The sequence below is a fragment of the Triturus cristatus genome, chromosome 3_2 (assembly GCF_964204655.1).
Source record: "Triturus cristatus chromosome 3_2, aTriCri1.1, whole genome shotgun sequence".
Classification (NCBI taxonomy): domain Eukaryota; kingdom Metazoa; phylum Chordata; class Amphibia; order Caudata; family Salamandridae; genus Triturus; species Triturus cristatus.
Genome location: NC_140584.1, coordinates 342,709,092 through 342,727,034, shown reverse-complemented (window position 1 = coordinate 342,727,034; position 17,943 = coordinate 342,709,092). Strand labels below are relative to the sequence as shown.

At 47.7% G+C, this 17,943-nt stretch overlaps 1 long non-coding RNA gene across 1 annotated transcript; it reads left to right on the top strand.

The window, feature by feature from the left end:
* Nucleotides 1-2,896: 2,896 nt before the first annotated feature.
* LOC146857337 (uncharacterized) lies at nt 2,897-17,043 on the top strand. Its single transcript, XR_014979564.1, has 3 exons — nt 2,897-3,079; nt 15,220-15,309; nt 16,653-17,043. It is a non-coding gene; the product is annotated as an uncharacterized LOC146857337 (long non-coding RNA).
* Nucleotides 17,044-17,943: the final 900 nt, after the last annotated feature.

The following is a 17,943-nucleotide window of genomic DNA, read 5'->3' as shown; positions in this document are numbered from 1 at the left end:
CATAAGCATGCCCCGTGATTTAATTTGCCCAATCACCATAGGCGCCGTGGGCGGGCGCGGATGCGCGGCATAGTTTCAGTTTTTGTTCAGCCAGGACACTAGGCCTGCGCTGCAGCACTCAGCTCGCGGGCGTTATGAATCGGCCGTGGTGGTGCATCAGCATGACTGACTCGGCTCAGGTGCCGCCTGCAGCGAGTGCAGTGCAGCCAGTTCTGCCAATACTATGCACGTCGGTCGGAGAGGAGTGTCCGATCTGGACTGCGGACTGTGCAATCGTCGCAACTGGCCTTACTGTCAATGGGGCTCTGCGCTGACAAAGTAAGTGAAGTGTCACGCGCTGTTTCTTCTTTTCTTCCCATTGTAATTTACTTTTAGGAGTCGCGATTCATTCAGCCTGCGTACAGTTACATACAACAGCTCTGTATGTAGTCTGCACACAGTTTAATTTAGCCGCCCAAGTAACATCAGTGCAGCACTGCAGCAGAACATAAAGAGTACACTCGAGTCGACTTCTGCTTGTTACATCATACAGTACGCTGCGTTATCAGTGAAGGGTCGGCTCGAGTCAGCCTGATTGGAATTTACGATGTAAAGGTCACACATGCATGCCCTCAATGTCTAATTATCATGCACATCGAGCGGAACATGCCTGTGTGAGTTAGTGTACTTAAGGTTATTTAACAGGTCGGACCGGCAGGCAGTTTTGGCCCGGCGGCGGCAGTGGCACCTTTATTTGTCTGACCGGATGCGCAGTGTTGTCCCACTGAATGTAGAGCCATTTAATTGTGCTAACTTGGCCCAAAGGTATTGGAGGGCTCCTGCCGAGTGCTCGGGGTCTTGTGTTTGCAGGGGCAGTCAGACCCTCACTCCACAGCACCACCATGCTCACAGGTGTGCCGAGAGAGATTGTGGCCCCTGTCTATGTCCGCTCACATGCAGGGGGATCCCCTCAGCTAACCCGCTCGGCCTTTAGCAACGCCGTTCAGCTGCAATTTTATTACCGCAGCCCTGGCCTGAGAACACCAATCCGAGCAGGCTGGGGTCACCAAGCCATTGCCTCCACACTCCTGGGGCCAAAGGGGGCACCCCCAGGGTGTCGGTTAGGGATGCCACACCCTCTGCTTCCCTGTGCCCGCACTTCGTCTTTAATGACTAACTCACTCTCTATTTTAGCAACACGGCTGCGTGACTGCCGGGTCAGGCCTTGGAGTGTCAATCCGTGATGGCTGGGCCTCTCGTTTGCTACTTCTTCCGTCCTGGAGAGTAGGGGAGGCAACCTCCAACTATGAGTACTAACCCCCTCGGCTTACTTTTAAGGAAGGATACTGCTGAATGGGCTCCGCCGGCTGAGAGCTTTGATTTCTGCTCCTGATTCCATCTGTTTGTTTCAGAAGAACTGAAGTATTAATGATAAGTGAGGCAAAGGCGTTCATTAACTCTTGGCAGCAATGGGCAGACTGGACTGTACCCTCATCTGGGAGAATGCCTGACCAAGGTTTCAGATTGCTACATGTGACATTTTCATAATTTCAATGTAATTATGGGTTAGCCACCGCAGTGGTTTGCACCAGTTTTAAGATCTTAGAGTTCCTCGGTCTAATTCATTTCTGACATTTTTATGTTTCACTTTCTTCATTGCTTGACTTTTTTGCTCGCAAGAAAGTGCTACTCATACTCGTCGAAATCTCACTCATAGTTGCATTGAAATTTTGAAAATGTGACACATAGCAATCTGAAACACTGTCAGCTATGAGTAAGTCTGGAAGGGAGCCCCTCCATGCACTTTGCAGGGGGGCCCCCTCAGGTTTCGTTACGCCAGTGGAGTGCAGGTTACTAACAGTACAAGTGTAGAGTTTGCTGGGGAGACACGAGGGAAGAACCCGGCGGAGGCAGGGCAGAGGCGAGGGCACGAGGGAATAAAATAAGGGAAAGGGGAGGAGATCTAAAAATGTACAGAGGAGAGTGGGCAGGGAGGTAGAAACGGTTATTTAGCGGAAAGAGAAGATTGTTCTTTGTGTGACGCTTTGTTTTTCACAATCCCTACAACTTCAGTGCTGAAACATCGATGGCAGCACCAACACTGAAAATAATTCCAGCACCATTGGGTTTTGGTTCTGTTCCTGAAATCGACAGTTCACTACTTGCACGAATGACATGTGTCGCATTCGCACGAGGCCGGAGCACCCAAAGGTAGAAACAAAAGAGAGCTAGGCGCTCGAGGCAGTTCCCAGACCACAGTACCCAGTGGGCGTGGCTGTTACTGGAGGCTACACTTCTGCTGGTAACCCGCCACGGATCAGTCTGTCACCACTACAGAGCTTTGGTGCTAAATGTACCCGCCATAATTCCTATTTTCAATATTAAATCGTTTCCCTTTGTCAGAGATTTTAACGGAAATACATATTTAAAAAAGATTACAAATAATTTCTGGCCGAATGGCTCAGTGAGTTGAATGTACGGCAGTAAGATGCGGTGTTTTATAGGTTATGGGTTAGAATCCCAAGGGCCAATTATAGTGTTCCATGCTTCTGGATCTGCAATTAAGTACATTACATTGTGCAATTCCAATGATTATAAAATGCAGCTATGCGTTATTAAAACAATGTACTGTTTAGATTTAGTAGAACTATGAAAAAATTGAGTAAATATTTGAGAAATCCGTCTGCTTTTGACTTGTCCCTGGGCCATGACTCAGCCACGAGTGCCTCTAAACCTGTCAACCTTGGAGCCCGAAGCTGGACCAATCACGGTCTCCCTGTGTCATCTTCGATGTTAAGGCTCGGTCATTCAAAACCCCACGCTGGCGTTTCCTGCTCTCATTTTTTTTGTATCAAATTAGCGACATATGGAAACGGACCCTTCTACTGTGATACACAGACCTCTCACACGGCAGGTGGACAGCCAAATCTGTGATACACAGACCTCTCGCACGGCAGGTGGACAGCCAGTGGTGTGATACACAGACCTCTCGTACGGCAGGTGGACAGCCAGTGGTGTGATACACAGACCTCTCGCACAGCAGGTGGACAGCCAGCGCTCTGATACACAGACCTCTTTCACGGCAGGTGGACAGCTAGCGGTATGCAACAAGCAGCTGACATTGTTAATTAGAAGGGGTGTGATTGTTAGCTTGCAGAAGTGCAGTCAAGGTGTGATGTTGGTGTGACCATGTAAGTGTGGGTTTGTGCGTTAGCACACATGTTTGTGGGTACCTTTTTGTGTGCATGTGTATATTTGTTTATATGAGTGTGTGTATGTATATGTACATGTCTGGGCATGTGTGTGTATATGTCTGTCTGTGCGTGCCCCGTGTGCATGTGTGAATATGTGCACGTGCTCATTAAGCCTTTCTTCAATCACAGACCCTTAATTATTAACGTCGCGAGGATCTGGTCGTTCACCAGCCTCAGTCATGCAGAGGGGAGGTTTCTGCGTGAAGGTGGTGCCCCGTGAGAGGCCAGTGAATGCAGGGGCAGCGTACTGCTCATCTCACTTGCAGTTTAGAGCCTGGCACCTTGCTTGGCATTGCTGACTAGGGCTGTGAGGAAAGCACAGTGCTGTAATGTGATGCAGCAAGCTCGTGCATACAACCTCCTGCACCCCAGGACAGTGCATGCCCCGGGGCTGCCTTTGCATCACTCCCGGTGACGTCTGCAAAGTCCAAAACTCCACCTGACGCCACATGTCAAGGGGGTGACTGATTATTACATTACAATTGCCCATAGGTAAGGTGTGCCCACATAAGCTAGCCATAGTTAAAGTAGGAGTCAGTTTAACAATGAAAACGCATTTGGCTGCTGTGAGTCTTTCCCTCATTCTCTCATTTCAGGAGCCGGCTAAACACCAGATTATTGCAAATGTTACTATTAGTGTGAGAACTGTTTATCTAGTGAGTCCTCAGAACTTTGCGGTACCCTGCCTCATTTGGTGCCTTTCTCCCTACCTGGTCCCGGTGCTGTTGATGTTGTTGGACACCTACGCAGCCCTCCTGCCGCTGCCGCACTTCCATCCCCATTGCGGCCGCAGAGCGTAGGAGGGACTACAGCCCCCAGGAGCCTTAGCGGCGGAAGTCCGCTTTCGTCACTTTCGCGCACGGAGGTGCTTAAATTCGAACTCAGCCCCGGCAGAGCGGGCGTCCTCAGAACTTTGCGGTACCCTGCCTCATTTGGTGCCTTTCTCCCTACCTGGTCCCGGTGCTGTTGATGTTGTTGGACACCTACGCAGCCCTCCTGCCGCCGCCGCACTTCCATCCCCATTGCGGCCGCAGAGCGTAGGAGGGACTACAGCCCCCAGGAGCCTTAGCGGCGGAAGTCCGCTTTCGTCACTTTCGCGCACGGAGGCGCTTAAATTCGAACTCAGCCCCGGCAGAGCGGGCGTCCTCAGAACTTTGCGGTACCCTGCCTCATTTGGTGCCTTTCTCCCTACCTGGTCCCGGTGCTGTTGATGTTGTTGGACACCTACGCAGCCCTCCTGCCGCCGCCGCACTTCCATCCCCATTGCGGCCGCAGAGCGTAGGAGGGACTACAGCCCCCAGGAGCCTTAGCGGCGGAAGTCCGCTTTCGTCACTTTCGCGCACGGAGGCGCTTAAATTCGAACTCAGCCCCGGCAGAGCGGGCGTCCTCAGAACTTTGCGGTACCCTGCCTCATTTGGTGCCTTTCTCCCTACCTGGTCCCGGTGCTGTTAATGTTGTTGGACACCTACGCAGCCCTCCTGCCGCCGCCGCACTTCCATCCCCATTGCGGCCGCAGAGCGTAGGAGGGACTACAGCCCCCAGGAGCCTTAGCGGCGGAAGTCCGCTTTCGTCACTTTCGCGCACGGAGGCGCTTAAATTCGAACTCAGCCCCCGCGTCGCGGGACGCGCGCGGGCAGCGCCGGGCTAAGCCCGGGCAAAGGGCGGGCCGTCTGTGGCCGTCAGGGGCCAAAGGAGGCCGGGCTGGGCCGCACCTCTTAGTTGTGGTTTTAGGGTTAGTTAGAACTAACCTTCATTGGTTAATGATATTTTATTTTTTACTGTGTTTGCCAGTCATATGCTGTGTATAGAGTGTGTTTCTTCTACCTTTTACCGGTTGGATTTTAGGTATTTGTGTCAAGGGTTCCCCATTGAAAGATACTCGCTGTTGGTTTTATTGGAGTCATGGGGAAGCAGTCTAAACCTGCAGCAAGCCGCCCTATGACTAGACAGCTAGCCAACTCCAATCCGCAGATCCCCAGTCTCACAGCGATAGATAAAATGCTGCAGAAGACAATCGGGGTGGTGGCTACAGCCATTGAAAACACCGAAAGACGGTTGTCGATTACCCCGGCATTCAATATGGCCCCCCCTCCTGATGGATTGGCTGACTTATCTTCATACCAGGTGGATCCCGATGCTATGTCATCTATGATGCCCTCGTTTACCCAATTACCGTGCGCTCAGGCACAATTAGACGAGCCCGAACAAGAGGAAGCTGGCCCATCATCATCCTCTTTCGTTTCTATAGTGGCCCCTACGAAGCAGGCAAAGCCAAGGAAAAAAAAAACACAGAAATCTAGAAAAAGGAGTTTTCTTCCAGCCCCCCCTGCAGACAGCCATGCTCACTCAGCCTTGACCCATCACTCTCCTACTTCTATCCCTCCGACCTGGGTGACTACTTTATTAACTGACTTACAGTCACATATAGATCAGTCCCTAAACCTCCTTTTAAAAACCCTGTCCTCTAAAATTGACAGGTTGGTATCTTTAGTTAATACCAAAGGTATCGGGATGAAGCAGACAAATCATAATCCACTGCATATCTTGGGTAGTACGGAGGGGGTCGGTATTCAAGTAACGCCCAACATCCCTACCCCCTAACCCAGACAATTCTACCCCCGAACCATACAGCTACGGTCCCAGTCCAGCCCCCAGTGGTGCTGCCAACTGCCCCTTCCCTCCCTGCTGGTCACCGTATGCCCCCGACTTTGCCCCGAGCCCCTACTGTTGCATCATCACGAGAACAGTCCCTCAGCTACAGGGACTCAGCCCTCCGGAGCTCGGACGGGGATAGGATCCTTCCTCCTGGGGGGGGGATCCGAGCCCCACGGGGCCCGGGAAGTTCCCTTCCTTATGTACAGCTCCCCCCAGAGGCAGCTCCCTATGTGATTGTGCTCACTGGAGTTCCTCCACTAACGAATGGTAGGGGGGAATCCTATTCTGAATTAAAAAACAAAGTCATCCACTGGTTGTCCAAAAATAGACCATTGGAGGGAGCAGGGAGAGGGGAGATCCTCTTTGTTCGGAGGGTCAGCTGGCTGGGGACCCGCCCACAGGACATCGGTGGGGATTGTGTGCTGATTAATTTTAGGGACCCTAGAGTAGTAGGACACATACTGGAGCAGGGTGGGCACCACAAACCAGGGGCCATTGATACATCGCATTTGGGGTACTTTTATTCCATCCCCAATACTGTGAATCCGGTGGAATTACCATATTTTCATCAGGCCTCTTGTAGCACCTACTTTAACATCCCAGTTGAAAATCGTTTCGACGTGCTCAACTCTGTGGACTGACCACCACCCCTGAGGCTAAGCAAGGGAGGGTATGCGCCTTCGGGGGGGATCCAGGTTAGGGACGATACTGGTGTGGAGATGGCCCCCCCCTCGGCTGTACTTGGCTCGGAGAGTGGCCTTGGGCCCACTCCTCCTTTACCTCAGATTTCCAGCGTCATAGAGGGACGCCCCGCGTTGGGCCTCCTTGAGCATCCTGCTTCCCACTGTCCCCCCTCCTCAATCCCTCTGGTGGATAGCCCTCCCCGCACACCCGTTCGAAAACCTTTGGTTGGGTCTTGGAATGTGGCTGGATTGGAGTCCAAACTCTCTGACCCCGAGTGGGGAGAGCTAATGGACAATTACGACATCTGCATATTCCAAGAAACGTGGTTACGGTCCACACCACGGAGGGTGGGCTATGCATCGTTTTCGGCCCCAGCAGTTCAAGGGGCGAGAGGTAGACCTTCGGGGGGGTTAGTAGTATGGGTTGCAACACACTTGGGGTGCACAGTAAAGTCATTAGACACAAAGTCCCCTGACATTCTGTGTTTGATACTTACCTTCCCCGCTAGTTACTCGTTGGTAGTAATAAACGTCTACCTGCGTCCCCACCCGGTACAGTTGGGTCTGTCAATTTTGGGCGCCCTGGAAGATGTATTACATTCTCTTCCACCTGCGTCCCATAAACTAATTGGTGCAGATCTTAATTGTCACTTCGAACCTCTTCCTGGGATCCCTTCCCCCACCTGCGACGAGGATGAAAGCTATCTAATCCCAGACCCTATTATTCATCCCGCCAAACGTCTTTCCCCTCTAGCCCTCGAGATCAATAAGCTCACCATTGCACACTCTTTGAGGGCTTGCAATGGTAGACTCTGTCCGGATGTGCCGGGGTCTTTTACTTTTAATAGACCCGGGAGCTGTTCGACTATCGACTATCTTTTGGTGAACGTGGAATTTTGGGGCCATTTGGCGGCCTTTTCTGTCATTCCACGGGTCGATAGTGATCACAACCTACTCTCACTGGAATTGGTTAACAAGATCGGTGGCAGTGTAATTCATAAGCTCCAATCACCACCAAATAGCGAAAATCTGGTGTTAGCGGCAGGTGGTAGACGGATTAGGTGGGCAAGGGTAGCGTCAGATGACTTAAAACTTGCTGCTATATATAGCAGTGTGACCTGCTCTTTGGAAGCAGTCTCCCACCTTCTGAGCCCGACTGGGGATATTCCGCAGTCCCGCCTTCTCGATTTCCAGAACATACACGAGGATCTCCTTGGCAGCTTGGCTGGCTTCTTCCATAGTCCTACCGCCTCAAAACCAAGGCCCCTTAGGCCTGAGCACTGGTTTAACGGTTCTTGTAGGCGGGCTAAGACTGCCCTGATAAAAGAAGTAAAAGTGGGCACTCAGTCTAGTATCCGGGTGGCGAGGGCCTCCTACAAAAACCTGATCAAGGAGGCAAAATCCGAGTGGGAGGATCAAAGGTGGCAAAACCTATTGCAAGCTTTAGTAGACCGCGACTCGAGGGCGTTTTGGAACATTGTTCGAACGGGCACGGTAGCCAGCAGCCCTGCAATTATTCCTAATCTCAGCGAGGAGGTCTGGCTTGCCCATTTCCAACCCCTCTTTTCGGCCAGTAATTCCAGGGGTGGCCCCGACCAGGGCACCCCGCGGACTGATATTGCAATAGACCAGCTGGGCCAGGAAGAACTAGAGAGCCGTTCCTTTTCTCTTTTAGAAATAGAACTGGCCCTCAACTCCCTATCAGTAGGGAAAGCCCCGGGGCTTGACAGGATCCCTGGTGATTTGTATAGAAGTAATATAAAAATCTGGGCCCCTTATATTTGTGTGTATTTTAATGCCATTTTGCAGGGCCTTAGAATCCCGGAGACCTGGTTGGGTGCAGAAATTATACCCATTCACAAAAAATCTTCCCCGTTGGATCCAGCCAATTACCGCCCCATAAGCTTGATTGATGTCTTACAGAAGCTGTTTGCCCGAGTCCTTTTATCCAGATTGCAGTCCTGGATGGAGGATCAACAAATTTTAACCTCCCTTCAGGCGGGGTTCCGTGCAAAGGTTTCCACCATCGATCAATTATTTAGACTATTATTGATTTATTGGAAGTCAGTCAGCATGGGTGCTGGTAATCTTTATTTGATTTTTGTGGACCTTCGGTCCGCTTTTGATATGGTCCAAAGGGAAAAATTATGGGCACTTTTGTTAGAGATGGGTGCTCCCTCGTACCTTTGCCATCTATTTAAACGCCTCCACTTTGGCACCTATGCAAGGGTGAGATATGGGAGATGTGGGGAAATCTCTGGGCCATTTCCGGTTGAAAAGGGTGTGAGGCAGGGCTGTGTCCTGGCCCCCACTCTTTTCTCCCTTTTTATCAATGGGTTGATTGAGTATCTCTTGCGCACCGCTAACTTGGACTCCCCAGTACTGGCGGGGCGTAAGGTCCCGGCCCTAATGTTCGCGGATGACACGCTTTTGTTATCTAAATCTTACATGGGCATCCAGCGTACATTAGAGGCCTTTTGCTCCTTCTGCAAAATCAGGGGTTTGGAACTGAATCTTTCCAAAACCAAATTTATGGTTTTCGGTTCCAATTCATATAATTGCCCTCACCCCAAGCTGGGAGATGTTGAGCTGGATAGGGTTGCCACTTTTGAGTATTTGGGGGTGACCCTTAATGATAAAATGAATTGGGGGTCCCATTTGGCGAAGGCCAATTTGAAACTAGCTCAATCAGTGGGGGGTATCCTGAAGGTGTTTAACAATACCTCTCTTAAACCCTTGGGCCCCCCCATGGAAATTTATAAATCTCAAGCTAGAGGAGGGGTGCTATATGGCGCTGAATTATGGGGATATTCCATTCCCGCCTCCCTCTCTTCTATTGAGAATTCCTTCATTAGGAGATTGCTGAAACTACCTGTCAGCACTCCATTAACCCCTTTGAGATGGGACCTGGGTCTGGCTCCCATAGAAGAGATTGCCTTGAACCGCCCTCTCCAGTTCTGGAGGCGTCTTTGGTCAACGCCTGAGTTGGTAAGCTATAGGTATGACCTTGGTGATATATTGGCAAGGGGAAAATCGGACAAGATCCCCTGGCTTACCTATATAAAGAACCTCTGCTATTCAATTGGGATGGGGAACCTATGGTCCGCCCCGGAAGAAACCTCCCGTGCACTTTCGAAGAATTCACTGCGGGAGGTCTTGCAATCATATCGGAAGGCAATTCTACTCCACTCCTCTCTGGGTAGGCTTACCGACACCTTTTTGGATATTAAGTTTTGCCCCCAGTTTGAAGCTTTCCTGGACGTTATCCAACCACCTTTGGCAAAGAAACTCTACATCCAGTTCAGACACGGTTCGCTTCCGTTGAGGGATCTTACACATAGATGGTCTAACGCTTTGGATCCCGTTAGCACGTGTCCTTTATGTACTGTTACTTGTGAAACAGAGTTGCATGTAGTCCTTTTTTGCCCCTTATATATCATTGCAAGAAAAAAGTGGATCGTCCAGTTATGCAAGTCTAGGGGTCTCAGGGACCACAAGGAGGTGTTTAGAATCTTGAAATATGACACCACTCCATTGATAGTGTTTGCAATGGCTAAATTTCTTCTCTCAATGTGGTTCACAAGGACCAAATTTATGACCTCTGCCACCCATTCCCCTTGATTTTAGTATTGCCTACATTGCCACTACAGTACTTTGAGATGTAGTGTGTATAGTTTTGGCCCTGGATACATTTTTAACAATTTGTTTTTGTGGAAAAACTATGTTCCTTTACTGTGTATCTTTTATGTAATAATTTTAATGTTTTAATGAATTACACACTATACAATGTCTATTTAATCATGTTTTAATGTATACTACTATTTATGTCTTTTTATGGTATTTTACCGAAATAAAAGCTTTGACTGACTGACTGAGTTTCACTGAAAGCTGAGTAATGAACTCCCTACACCTGTGCCTGGGCCAAGCACTGAGGTCCCATCCTGGCACGAGACAGCGTTGAAGGCCGCGCAGCTGACCGCCGCCTTCTGTCATCTGCTATTCCTCCTCAGACTCGGCTGATCAATGCTACTGACTCGATCAGTGACAGCGGCGTCGTCATTAGGGTTGGTGTCACCCAGTGCAGTGGCGTCACTAGGTGGATGCGGACCGCACGGGTGACACCATGAGTTACCGCACTGGGTGACACCAACCCTAGTGACGCCGCTGTATATATATATATATATATCTCAGTGCTCCTTATTCACCTTTGCCCGTGCACTCGCGGACGGGTGCTTAGTTCGCGGGGTGTACCCGTTCTCGAAATGACTGCTCCCAATCTCCATATCTCATATGCACGAAATGCAGCACTCTCGGGCAGAGTTCAAAGGTTTTTTATTTTTGCACAAACTCTTGCAAAAAACAGACCCGTTTCGGCTTCCTCAGTGTGATCGGGCGTGCCAGAAACGGCCATGTTTAAATCAATCCTGGTGAGGACACATGCATCAACAGAGGACTTGACGATAAGCAAGCATAATCACCATTTTAGAATGGTAGATACACCATATATAATGCATTAAATTACACAATTCATACTGTAAAAACTCAATGTTATATCATAAATGCGTCATGTGAGTTGACATTCTCATTCTTTGTCTTTTGTCTTTTATACTATCCCGAATGGACTTCTGACCAATTTCATTCATTTTAATAAATATATTTAGACAATGAGTAATCAAAACATCGCTGTCTACACAGTTGACGGGCTGTGCGTAAATTGACGCCATCTTAGAATGATTTCCAAGCCCCATACTGCTGCTATAAACATTGGTATTTATGTTTTTAGAATCAAGCCTTGGATGGGCAATCATTATTAATGTTCTCCAATTATTTAGGAGTCCGCATCACAATGCAATGTCCTTTATTAGAATTTGATCGGCCTCAGTATGATTTCCGTCAATTCAATATTGATAATCATGAGTGTGTTCCAAGGTCTGCCACTGGCAGTCCAAAACTCTGTAGAGCCCTGTCCAACAAAGCTGTCACTGGAGCCCCGTTCTGGTGTTAAAAATCCAAGCCCCTCTTCCTGTATATAAAATCGCCTGCACCAGTACACCTGACAATGACGCCTCTCTGGGTAGACCCAGAACTGCACCCATGTCCCTTTTGCTCTCTGATCTATCTTTGATTTGTATATGCAGATTTCCACACTATCTTCCTATACCTCCACCTCAGCCCAACATAGCCCTCATTACCCTCCTGTCTTGCAGCAGCTCTGATACTCTGAAAGGCCCAAACAACATACAACCCATCAAAAATAAAAATAAAACTCTCTCACATTCATTTTAACCAATCTCTGCCAACCCCTACATTACCTTGCCCAAAATAGACTATACTAAAGGCCTCCATAACTGTCTACGATTCCCTCTCGCCCAGCCTTCCAATGCTCGAGCTCTTAGCTCACCCGCCGACCTTCACTTCAACTTACCTACAAATCCAATCCCAGACTGCTTCCCCGCTATTGTTACATTTGAAAAACATTTCTCCATCATTCCCATAATGAAATGTATTGCATCTTCCTGTCTCTACCAGGCCTCCTTCAAACCTTGTCTCCTCCAGCCCGAGTCCAGGAACTTTTTCCATGCGTGCTCGTAAGCCTTCCTCGTAAACTGTGCCAAGGAACCCACTATCAACTGCAACATCCACTTCGCCTATTCACCACAACTCTGCTGGCATTGGTGTTTTGACCTTGTCCACTCCCAAAGCAAGACCACGGAATCTCTTAGACTGCAAGTGAGACAAAGCATTTGCAATGTCATTCTCAAGGCCAAGAACATGACGCCCTCTGAAAACTATATTTTTTTCAGTCAAGCCAACACAAAAACTCTCTGCAGCTTCAGCATGTGTGTCCCTTGCAGACTGTCTGTCTGTTAACCATATGAACCACAGCTATGCTATCCACATTAAACAGTACCTTCTTATTGGCAAACTCCTCACCCCATAGCAACAGAGAATCCACAAAGGGAAACCGCTCCAAAAAGGCAATAATCATCCCTTCCAGCTCTCTGGCCATTGCTCTACACACCAATGTCCTTGCCAGTACAAACCACAATCCAAGACTCCTGCCAGATCAGAAAATATCTGAATCCTCCATTCTGTCTCCTCTCCAAGACCCTCAAAGGAAATTCCATTGAACTGCTCCAGGAAAGACCTACACACATTCTCAAGTCCTCTTTGCTCTCACGTTTAATCTCAACCTGTGGTGTGCAGCATCAAACCAAATAACGGCAAACCCAGTCTCCTACAAAATGTCTTGCCTGCCCGCACTGCCCAGCATGCAAAGTTCAAATGTCCCAAAAGTACCTGTGCATCCTTCACTTGCACTTTTTTCTTGCTGAGCAACATGTCGATTAATTGTAAAATAGTTCTCTTCTTGTCGTCCAGCAACCTTGCCTCCCACTACACTGCATCAATCTCAATATCCAGAAACGTCCAGACCGTGCTCAGACTCATCGTCTTTTTCCCTCCCAATGGCACCCTGACATTCTCCATTAGTTCATTAAAACTTACCAACATCCATTGACAGTCAATGGAGCCAGGCGGTCCCACAAAGAAAAAATCATCAAAGTAGTGTTTAATCGTGGTTTACCCTGACACAAATGTGAAGAGCCATTGCAGAAATTAACTGAACTTCTTGAACAATTGATACGACATGGAGCATCACATGGCAATACTTTATGCACATTCCATAGACTGTCAAACTGTGTACCTAGTAGCTCAAAATCCCCTGGGTACACTGTCAACAATCAGAATGCTGCTTAATGTCTTAATACAAAATACCTCTGACACCATCAATCGATTTTTCATCCAGCCACAATGGTTTTCTCAATTCACCTTGGGCTACCATTTATTTATGGATTCATTTGTTATTTAACTTCAGTAAAAAAAGAGGTTACCATCACATAACATTTTAGGACATATGACCCCTTCTTTTTGAATACATGGAATACTTTAAACAAAAATACATAACACGTAGACAATATTTACATCACTAACATACAAGTGACCTAACACTTTGAAACAAATATTCATACAAAACCATGTGTTCCTGATTTTGAAGACTCGTTGCTAACATGAGCAAGTCCTACTAGATTATAGTTTTAATTGGGACTTTATTTTCTTCAGTCCTCAATTGAAATCACTATATAGGTCCTGAGAGGTCAGAGAGTTATTTACAAACTCTAATTGAGAGCGTCCACTGTTCTGCTCGTATGTGCCTTAGTATGGAGCAATGTCATCAGATTAGGTTGCTCTGAACCTCTCTTTATAAAGAGCCAACGCGTTTCGACCTTCAATAAATGGGACCAAGCGCAATATTTCAAAAAAAGGTCTTCGTCAGGGCGGGGCTTTAAACAGGTAGGACTTTGGATGCCATATTTGGCTCACGTGATAGAGTACCGTGAAGCTCCTGTATTCCTTTATGTGGCGTTTAATTCGTAGCAGTATTCATCGACTGAGTTCGTAGCTTTTCTCTCCTCAGAAAAACGCCTCCCGGTCCGCGATCTCTTCAGGGTTTCGCCTTTCCGTCCGTAGCGTCTCTTAACCGAGATAGAGGAATGAATGGTGTGAAGCAACCGCCAATACGGACCGGGAGGTGAAACATAGAAGAGATAAACGCCCCAGAGTAAGAGATGCTACGGACGGAAAGGCGAAACCCTGAAGAAATCGGGAGGCGACTTTTTTTTACTTTGTTTTTTAGTTAATCCTTATTCCTTTCCTGGCCTATCCTCATTCTGTCGTCCTCGTGTTTCTTAACTTTTCTTCCAATCCCTCTTTTTCCTCCTTGACCCAGAATCAGGCAGCATGGGCACCGACCGCCCCCCATGTGATCATTGCAGAAGGGCAGGGGTTTGGCCCCACACCACCTTTAGCAAGGTGGGGATGACAGCACTAATTTTTTGGGTGCAGCAGCACCTTCTCTGCATGCTAAAAGTAGTCAGCAGGTGGCACACCCTGCGCCTGCGGGAGAGTCAGGTGCTTCAGGGAGAATGCAGCGGTGTGTGTGCCGCAGCACTGGAATCACTCACACTCAGCAGTAGCTGAAGAAAAGCTGGGCAAATGTCCTTGATCAGGAACAGGACCTGCTCGACCTGCTGGGTGTCGAGGTTGCGGGGCTCAGTGAGTAAATAATATTCATGGCAATGCTCATTATATCCACTAAGGGGCAATTGTGGTGTATACTGCATGAATGACTGCATGGATGACCCTTGGCTGGTGTGGAACATGGTGTATGTTGTCTGCTTGATTAGGTGTTTGGGTATTTCTGGGGGGTTCTTAGTGCCTCTCCAGGCTTTAACACTGTGTAATAACAATTTACAATATGCCTTTTGCATTCCCTTCTACCCATTAACTATTTGTAGCATTATAGCCTTACCTCAGGGCCCTTCCCTTATTCCTGAATCCTCCCAATCCCCCTCCCTATCCCTCCATTAACAGAAAATATTTTTTATGGTTCACACAATGCCTACCTGGTTTTTAAACTGTCAAGCAATAAATAACTCAAACCTCCCAAATGTGTTACTTTCAACAGAAAAATATACTGATAGATAGCTACCCTAATTGCAGTGAGGTATTGCTGTTGCATCTTGTGCAAAATAAATACTTAGCTGGCTATCTGGTATCTAAAATGGTTGCATTATGTTTTTCACCAGGTGCACAGACCACCATCAGCAGTGCCGTTGCAGCAGTGCAGGCGACCGAGGGAGAGAGAGATGCTGTCCCAGTGGTGGCAGGGACAAGTGGTAAGTCACCTTGATTTCTTATTGACAATGTACTATACTGGTTGAGCAAGGCAGCTATCCCACCCATCACCTTCAGAATCCAGTCCCTGCTCTTGTCATCCCGTCACCTCAAACTGCAGTGTGGTGTAATCTTTGCTGCTGCTTGAGTTAGTGCAGGTGGTGATTGAATTCATGTGCGTCTGCTGTGGTACAGTGGCAAGATGGAATTAAGTCTGCAATGCACAAACCGAAGACAAGGTGTGTTTCCAGTGCCCACTCAGTTGCCTACTAGTGCTTCACTTTATCCTTTTGTCTTTTTGTCCCAGCCTACCCAAAAGAGTCAATTCTATCTCGGCATGCAATATTCTCTGTACCACATTTTACTGCCAAAGTAAATTTATATTCCATTATGGATTGACGGTTCCAATATTTTTTCCTCTTATCAATCAATGTGACTTTGAAGTTCTTCCTAGCTACATTGATTGATGGCAGGAAAACTATTTGAACTGTCAAATCATTTGTTGCCACCCAATCAACCATTCCATAGCTAAACCTCAACCTAGCCCAATCCCTATAGCTTACCTACTTGTGGACTCATTTTCCCCACTGCCATGTGAAGGTATTTCTTGAAAATAATCTGTGTTGAGGCCTGGGTGTAATGTGGGACTAAGGGCCTGATATCGAGTTTGGTGTATGGGAAACTCTGTGACAAATAAAAGATCCAGTTTGCTGCACTATAGTTTATCATATTCTCTGTGCACTGTCTACTGTAAAAAAGTGGATGGGATATTCGTTATCTTCCAAGTGTGTTCTATCAGCCAGACTATATCAGCCTAAGCCTATAACCTAAGTTTAGATTTAGGATAGTACAATTGAGGAGGTAGTTGGAGAAGAGCAGGGCCATTGAAATAACAATTCAAATAAAGTTTGGCTGCCCCAAACAAATGCTGGAGAGTAACCAGGCCTGACAATATGGTTCCGTTATGTTGCGAGTATAATTGTGCAGCATACATACTTATATGCTTTGCTAATTATACAGCAGGTATTTCAAATTCTTTAACACACATAGTGTGTGTTCTGTTTCACTATAAAATTAAATTGCTTCAAAAAATCACATTTGCTTTACTTTCTTTTGATTATGTTGGTGTTCTGGCTTAATTAGTCCTTGCAGGCATTGCTGTGATTGATTACCTAGCTATGATGTGATGCATGGGTGGGAAAAACTTGACCTAGGTTGTGTGTGACTGTCTAGTACAAATATCATCAATCATCACATCCAAATAAAATTCCAGTGGCGCAAAGGGAACAGCAATGTATCACAAGTTGTGTTTTTGTATTTTTTTCTTCTTACTCTCTTGATATAGCTACTATTGCTGCTGGCGACAGGCACCACCAACACAGCAGGAGATAGCCGCCAGGCAACGGAAGCAAAAGTTGGAGGAAGTGACCTCCAAATGTCACCGGTGGTGGCCGTGGAGCTAGAGGAGCAGGAAGCACAACCCCAGACCCAGACCCAGTCCCAAGGTGCTTTGGGCCACCAGCCAGGCCTGCTTCCAACTCTGCCATGCCTCTGTTGCCAACTGCAACCGCGGTCCTCCATTGCTGCCTGTGCCAACCCCGCCCTCCCCTCCTCAGACCCAACACAATGCCTTGCACACCTTACAAGCAAGATGGATCTGGTATGGCATGGGTAGCAGGACTTGGCCCGTGACACTGATGCCCTGGAGGCCCATTTTCAATGAGTTTTTGTTTTGGTGGGAGGACATGTGGGTGGAGAGGGTGGGACGGACAAAAAGTTGGGGAAAGGGTTTTGGACATTGGACTTTGTTACTTTGGACTCTTGGGACAGTTTGGCTTGGGGAGGGGGTAGGCCTGTTGTGGGTGGAGAAGGTGGGTCCTAAAAATAAATGGGTTTAACCTTTTATCTTTCTCATCATTATCTGTCTTACTATTGCTAGTTGGTGTAGTATTATTATGGCATTGTTGAGTGTACTGTTGACAAGAGAGTGCGACACAGAGCTGTCCTCTGAAATTGTTTGTCAAATTATCACACATCAACTTTCCCCCCTAAACTTTTCCTAAGTTAAATAGTTCTTCCTTACCTGAATTCATTAGGCAATGGTACCTCTGGAAAATCTTCCCAAACCTTATTGCAGGATTTCCCAAAAGTGCCTTCTTATTAATGCAGGTGGTATTAGTGTTCTTTTCTTGTGCTACCAAGAAAGACATCACAAAGCAAGGTCCCAATCCCACCTATTCCAATGAGGTGAACTCCCAACTGTCAGATTCATCAGAAAGATTATTCGCCACAGGCAAGTAGACTGAAAGAAAACACAGAGTTAGTGGGTTATCAAAGACTGAGACCAGACCACCATGACAAAATATTCTTGTAGTAGCGTGCACTATCGTGAGACACTGGAACAGAGTCCGACATTATTCTGAGTCTTTCATGCCTGGTTGGGTAAGTGGGACTGGTGTGGTCTATTGTATTATTCAGGTAAGAAGATCCTGCAGTGAGCTGGTGTCGCTTTTAGCACATCCGCCCCACCAAGCATGTGATCCATTCATGGCGTAAATTAAGTCACACCTCAATAAATCACACAGACTGGGGGAAGGGTGCTAGGGGTTTGATGAATGGATAGGAATGGGGAGTTG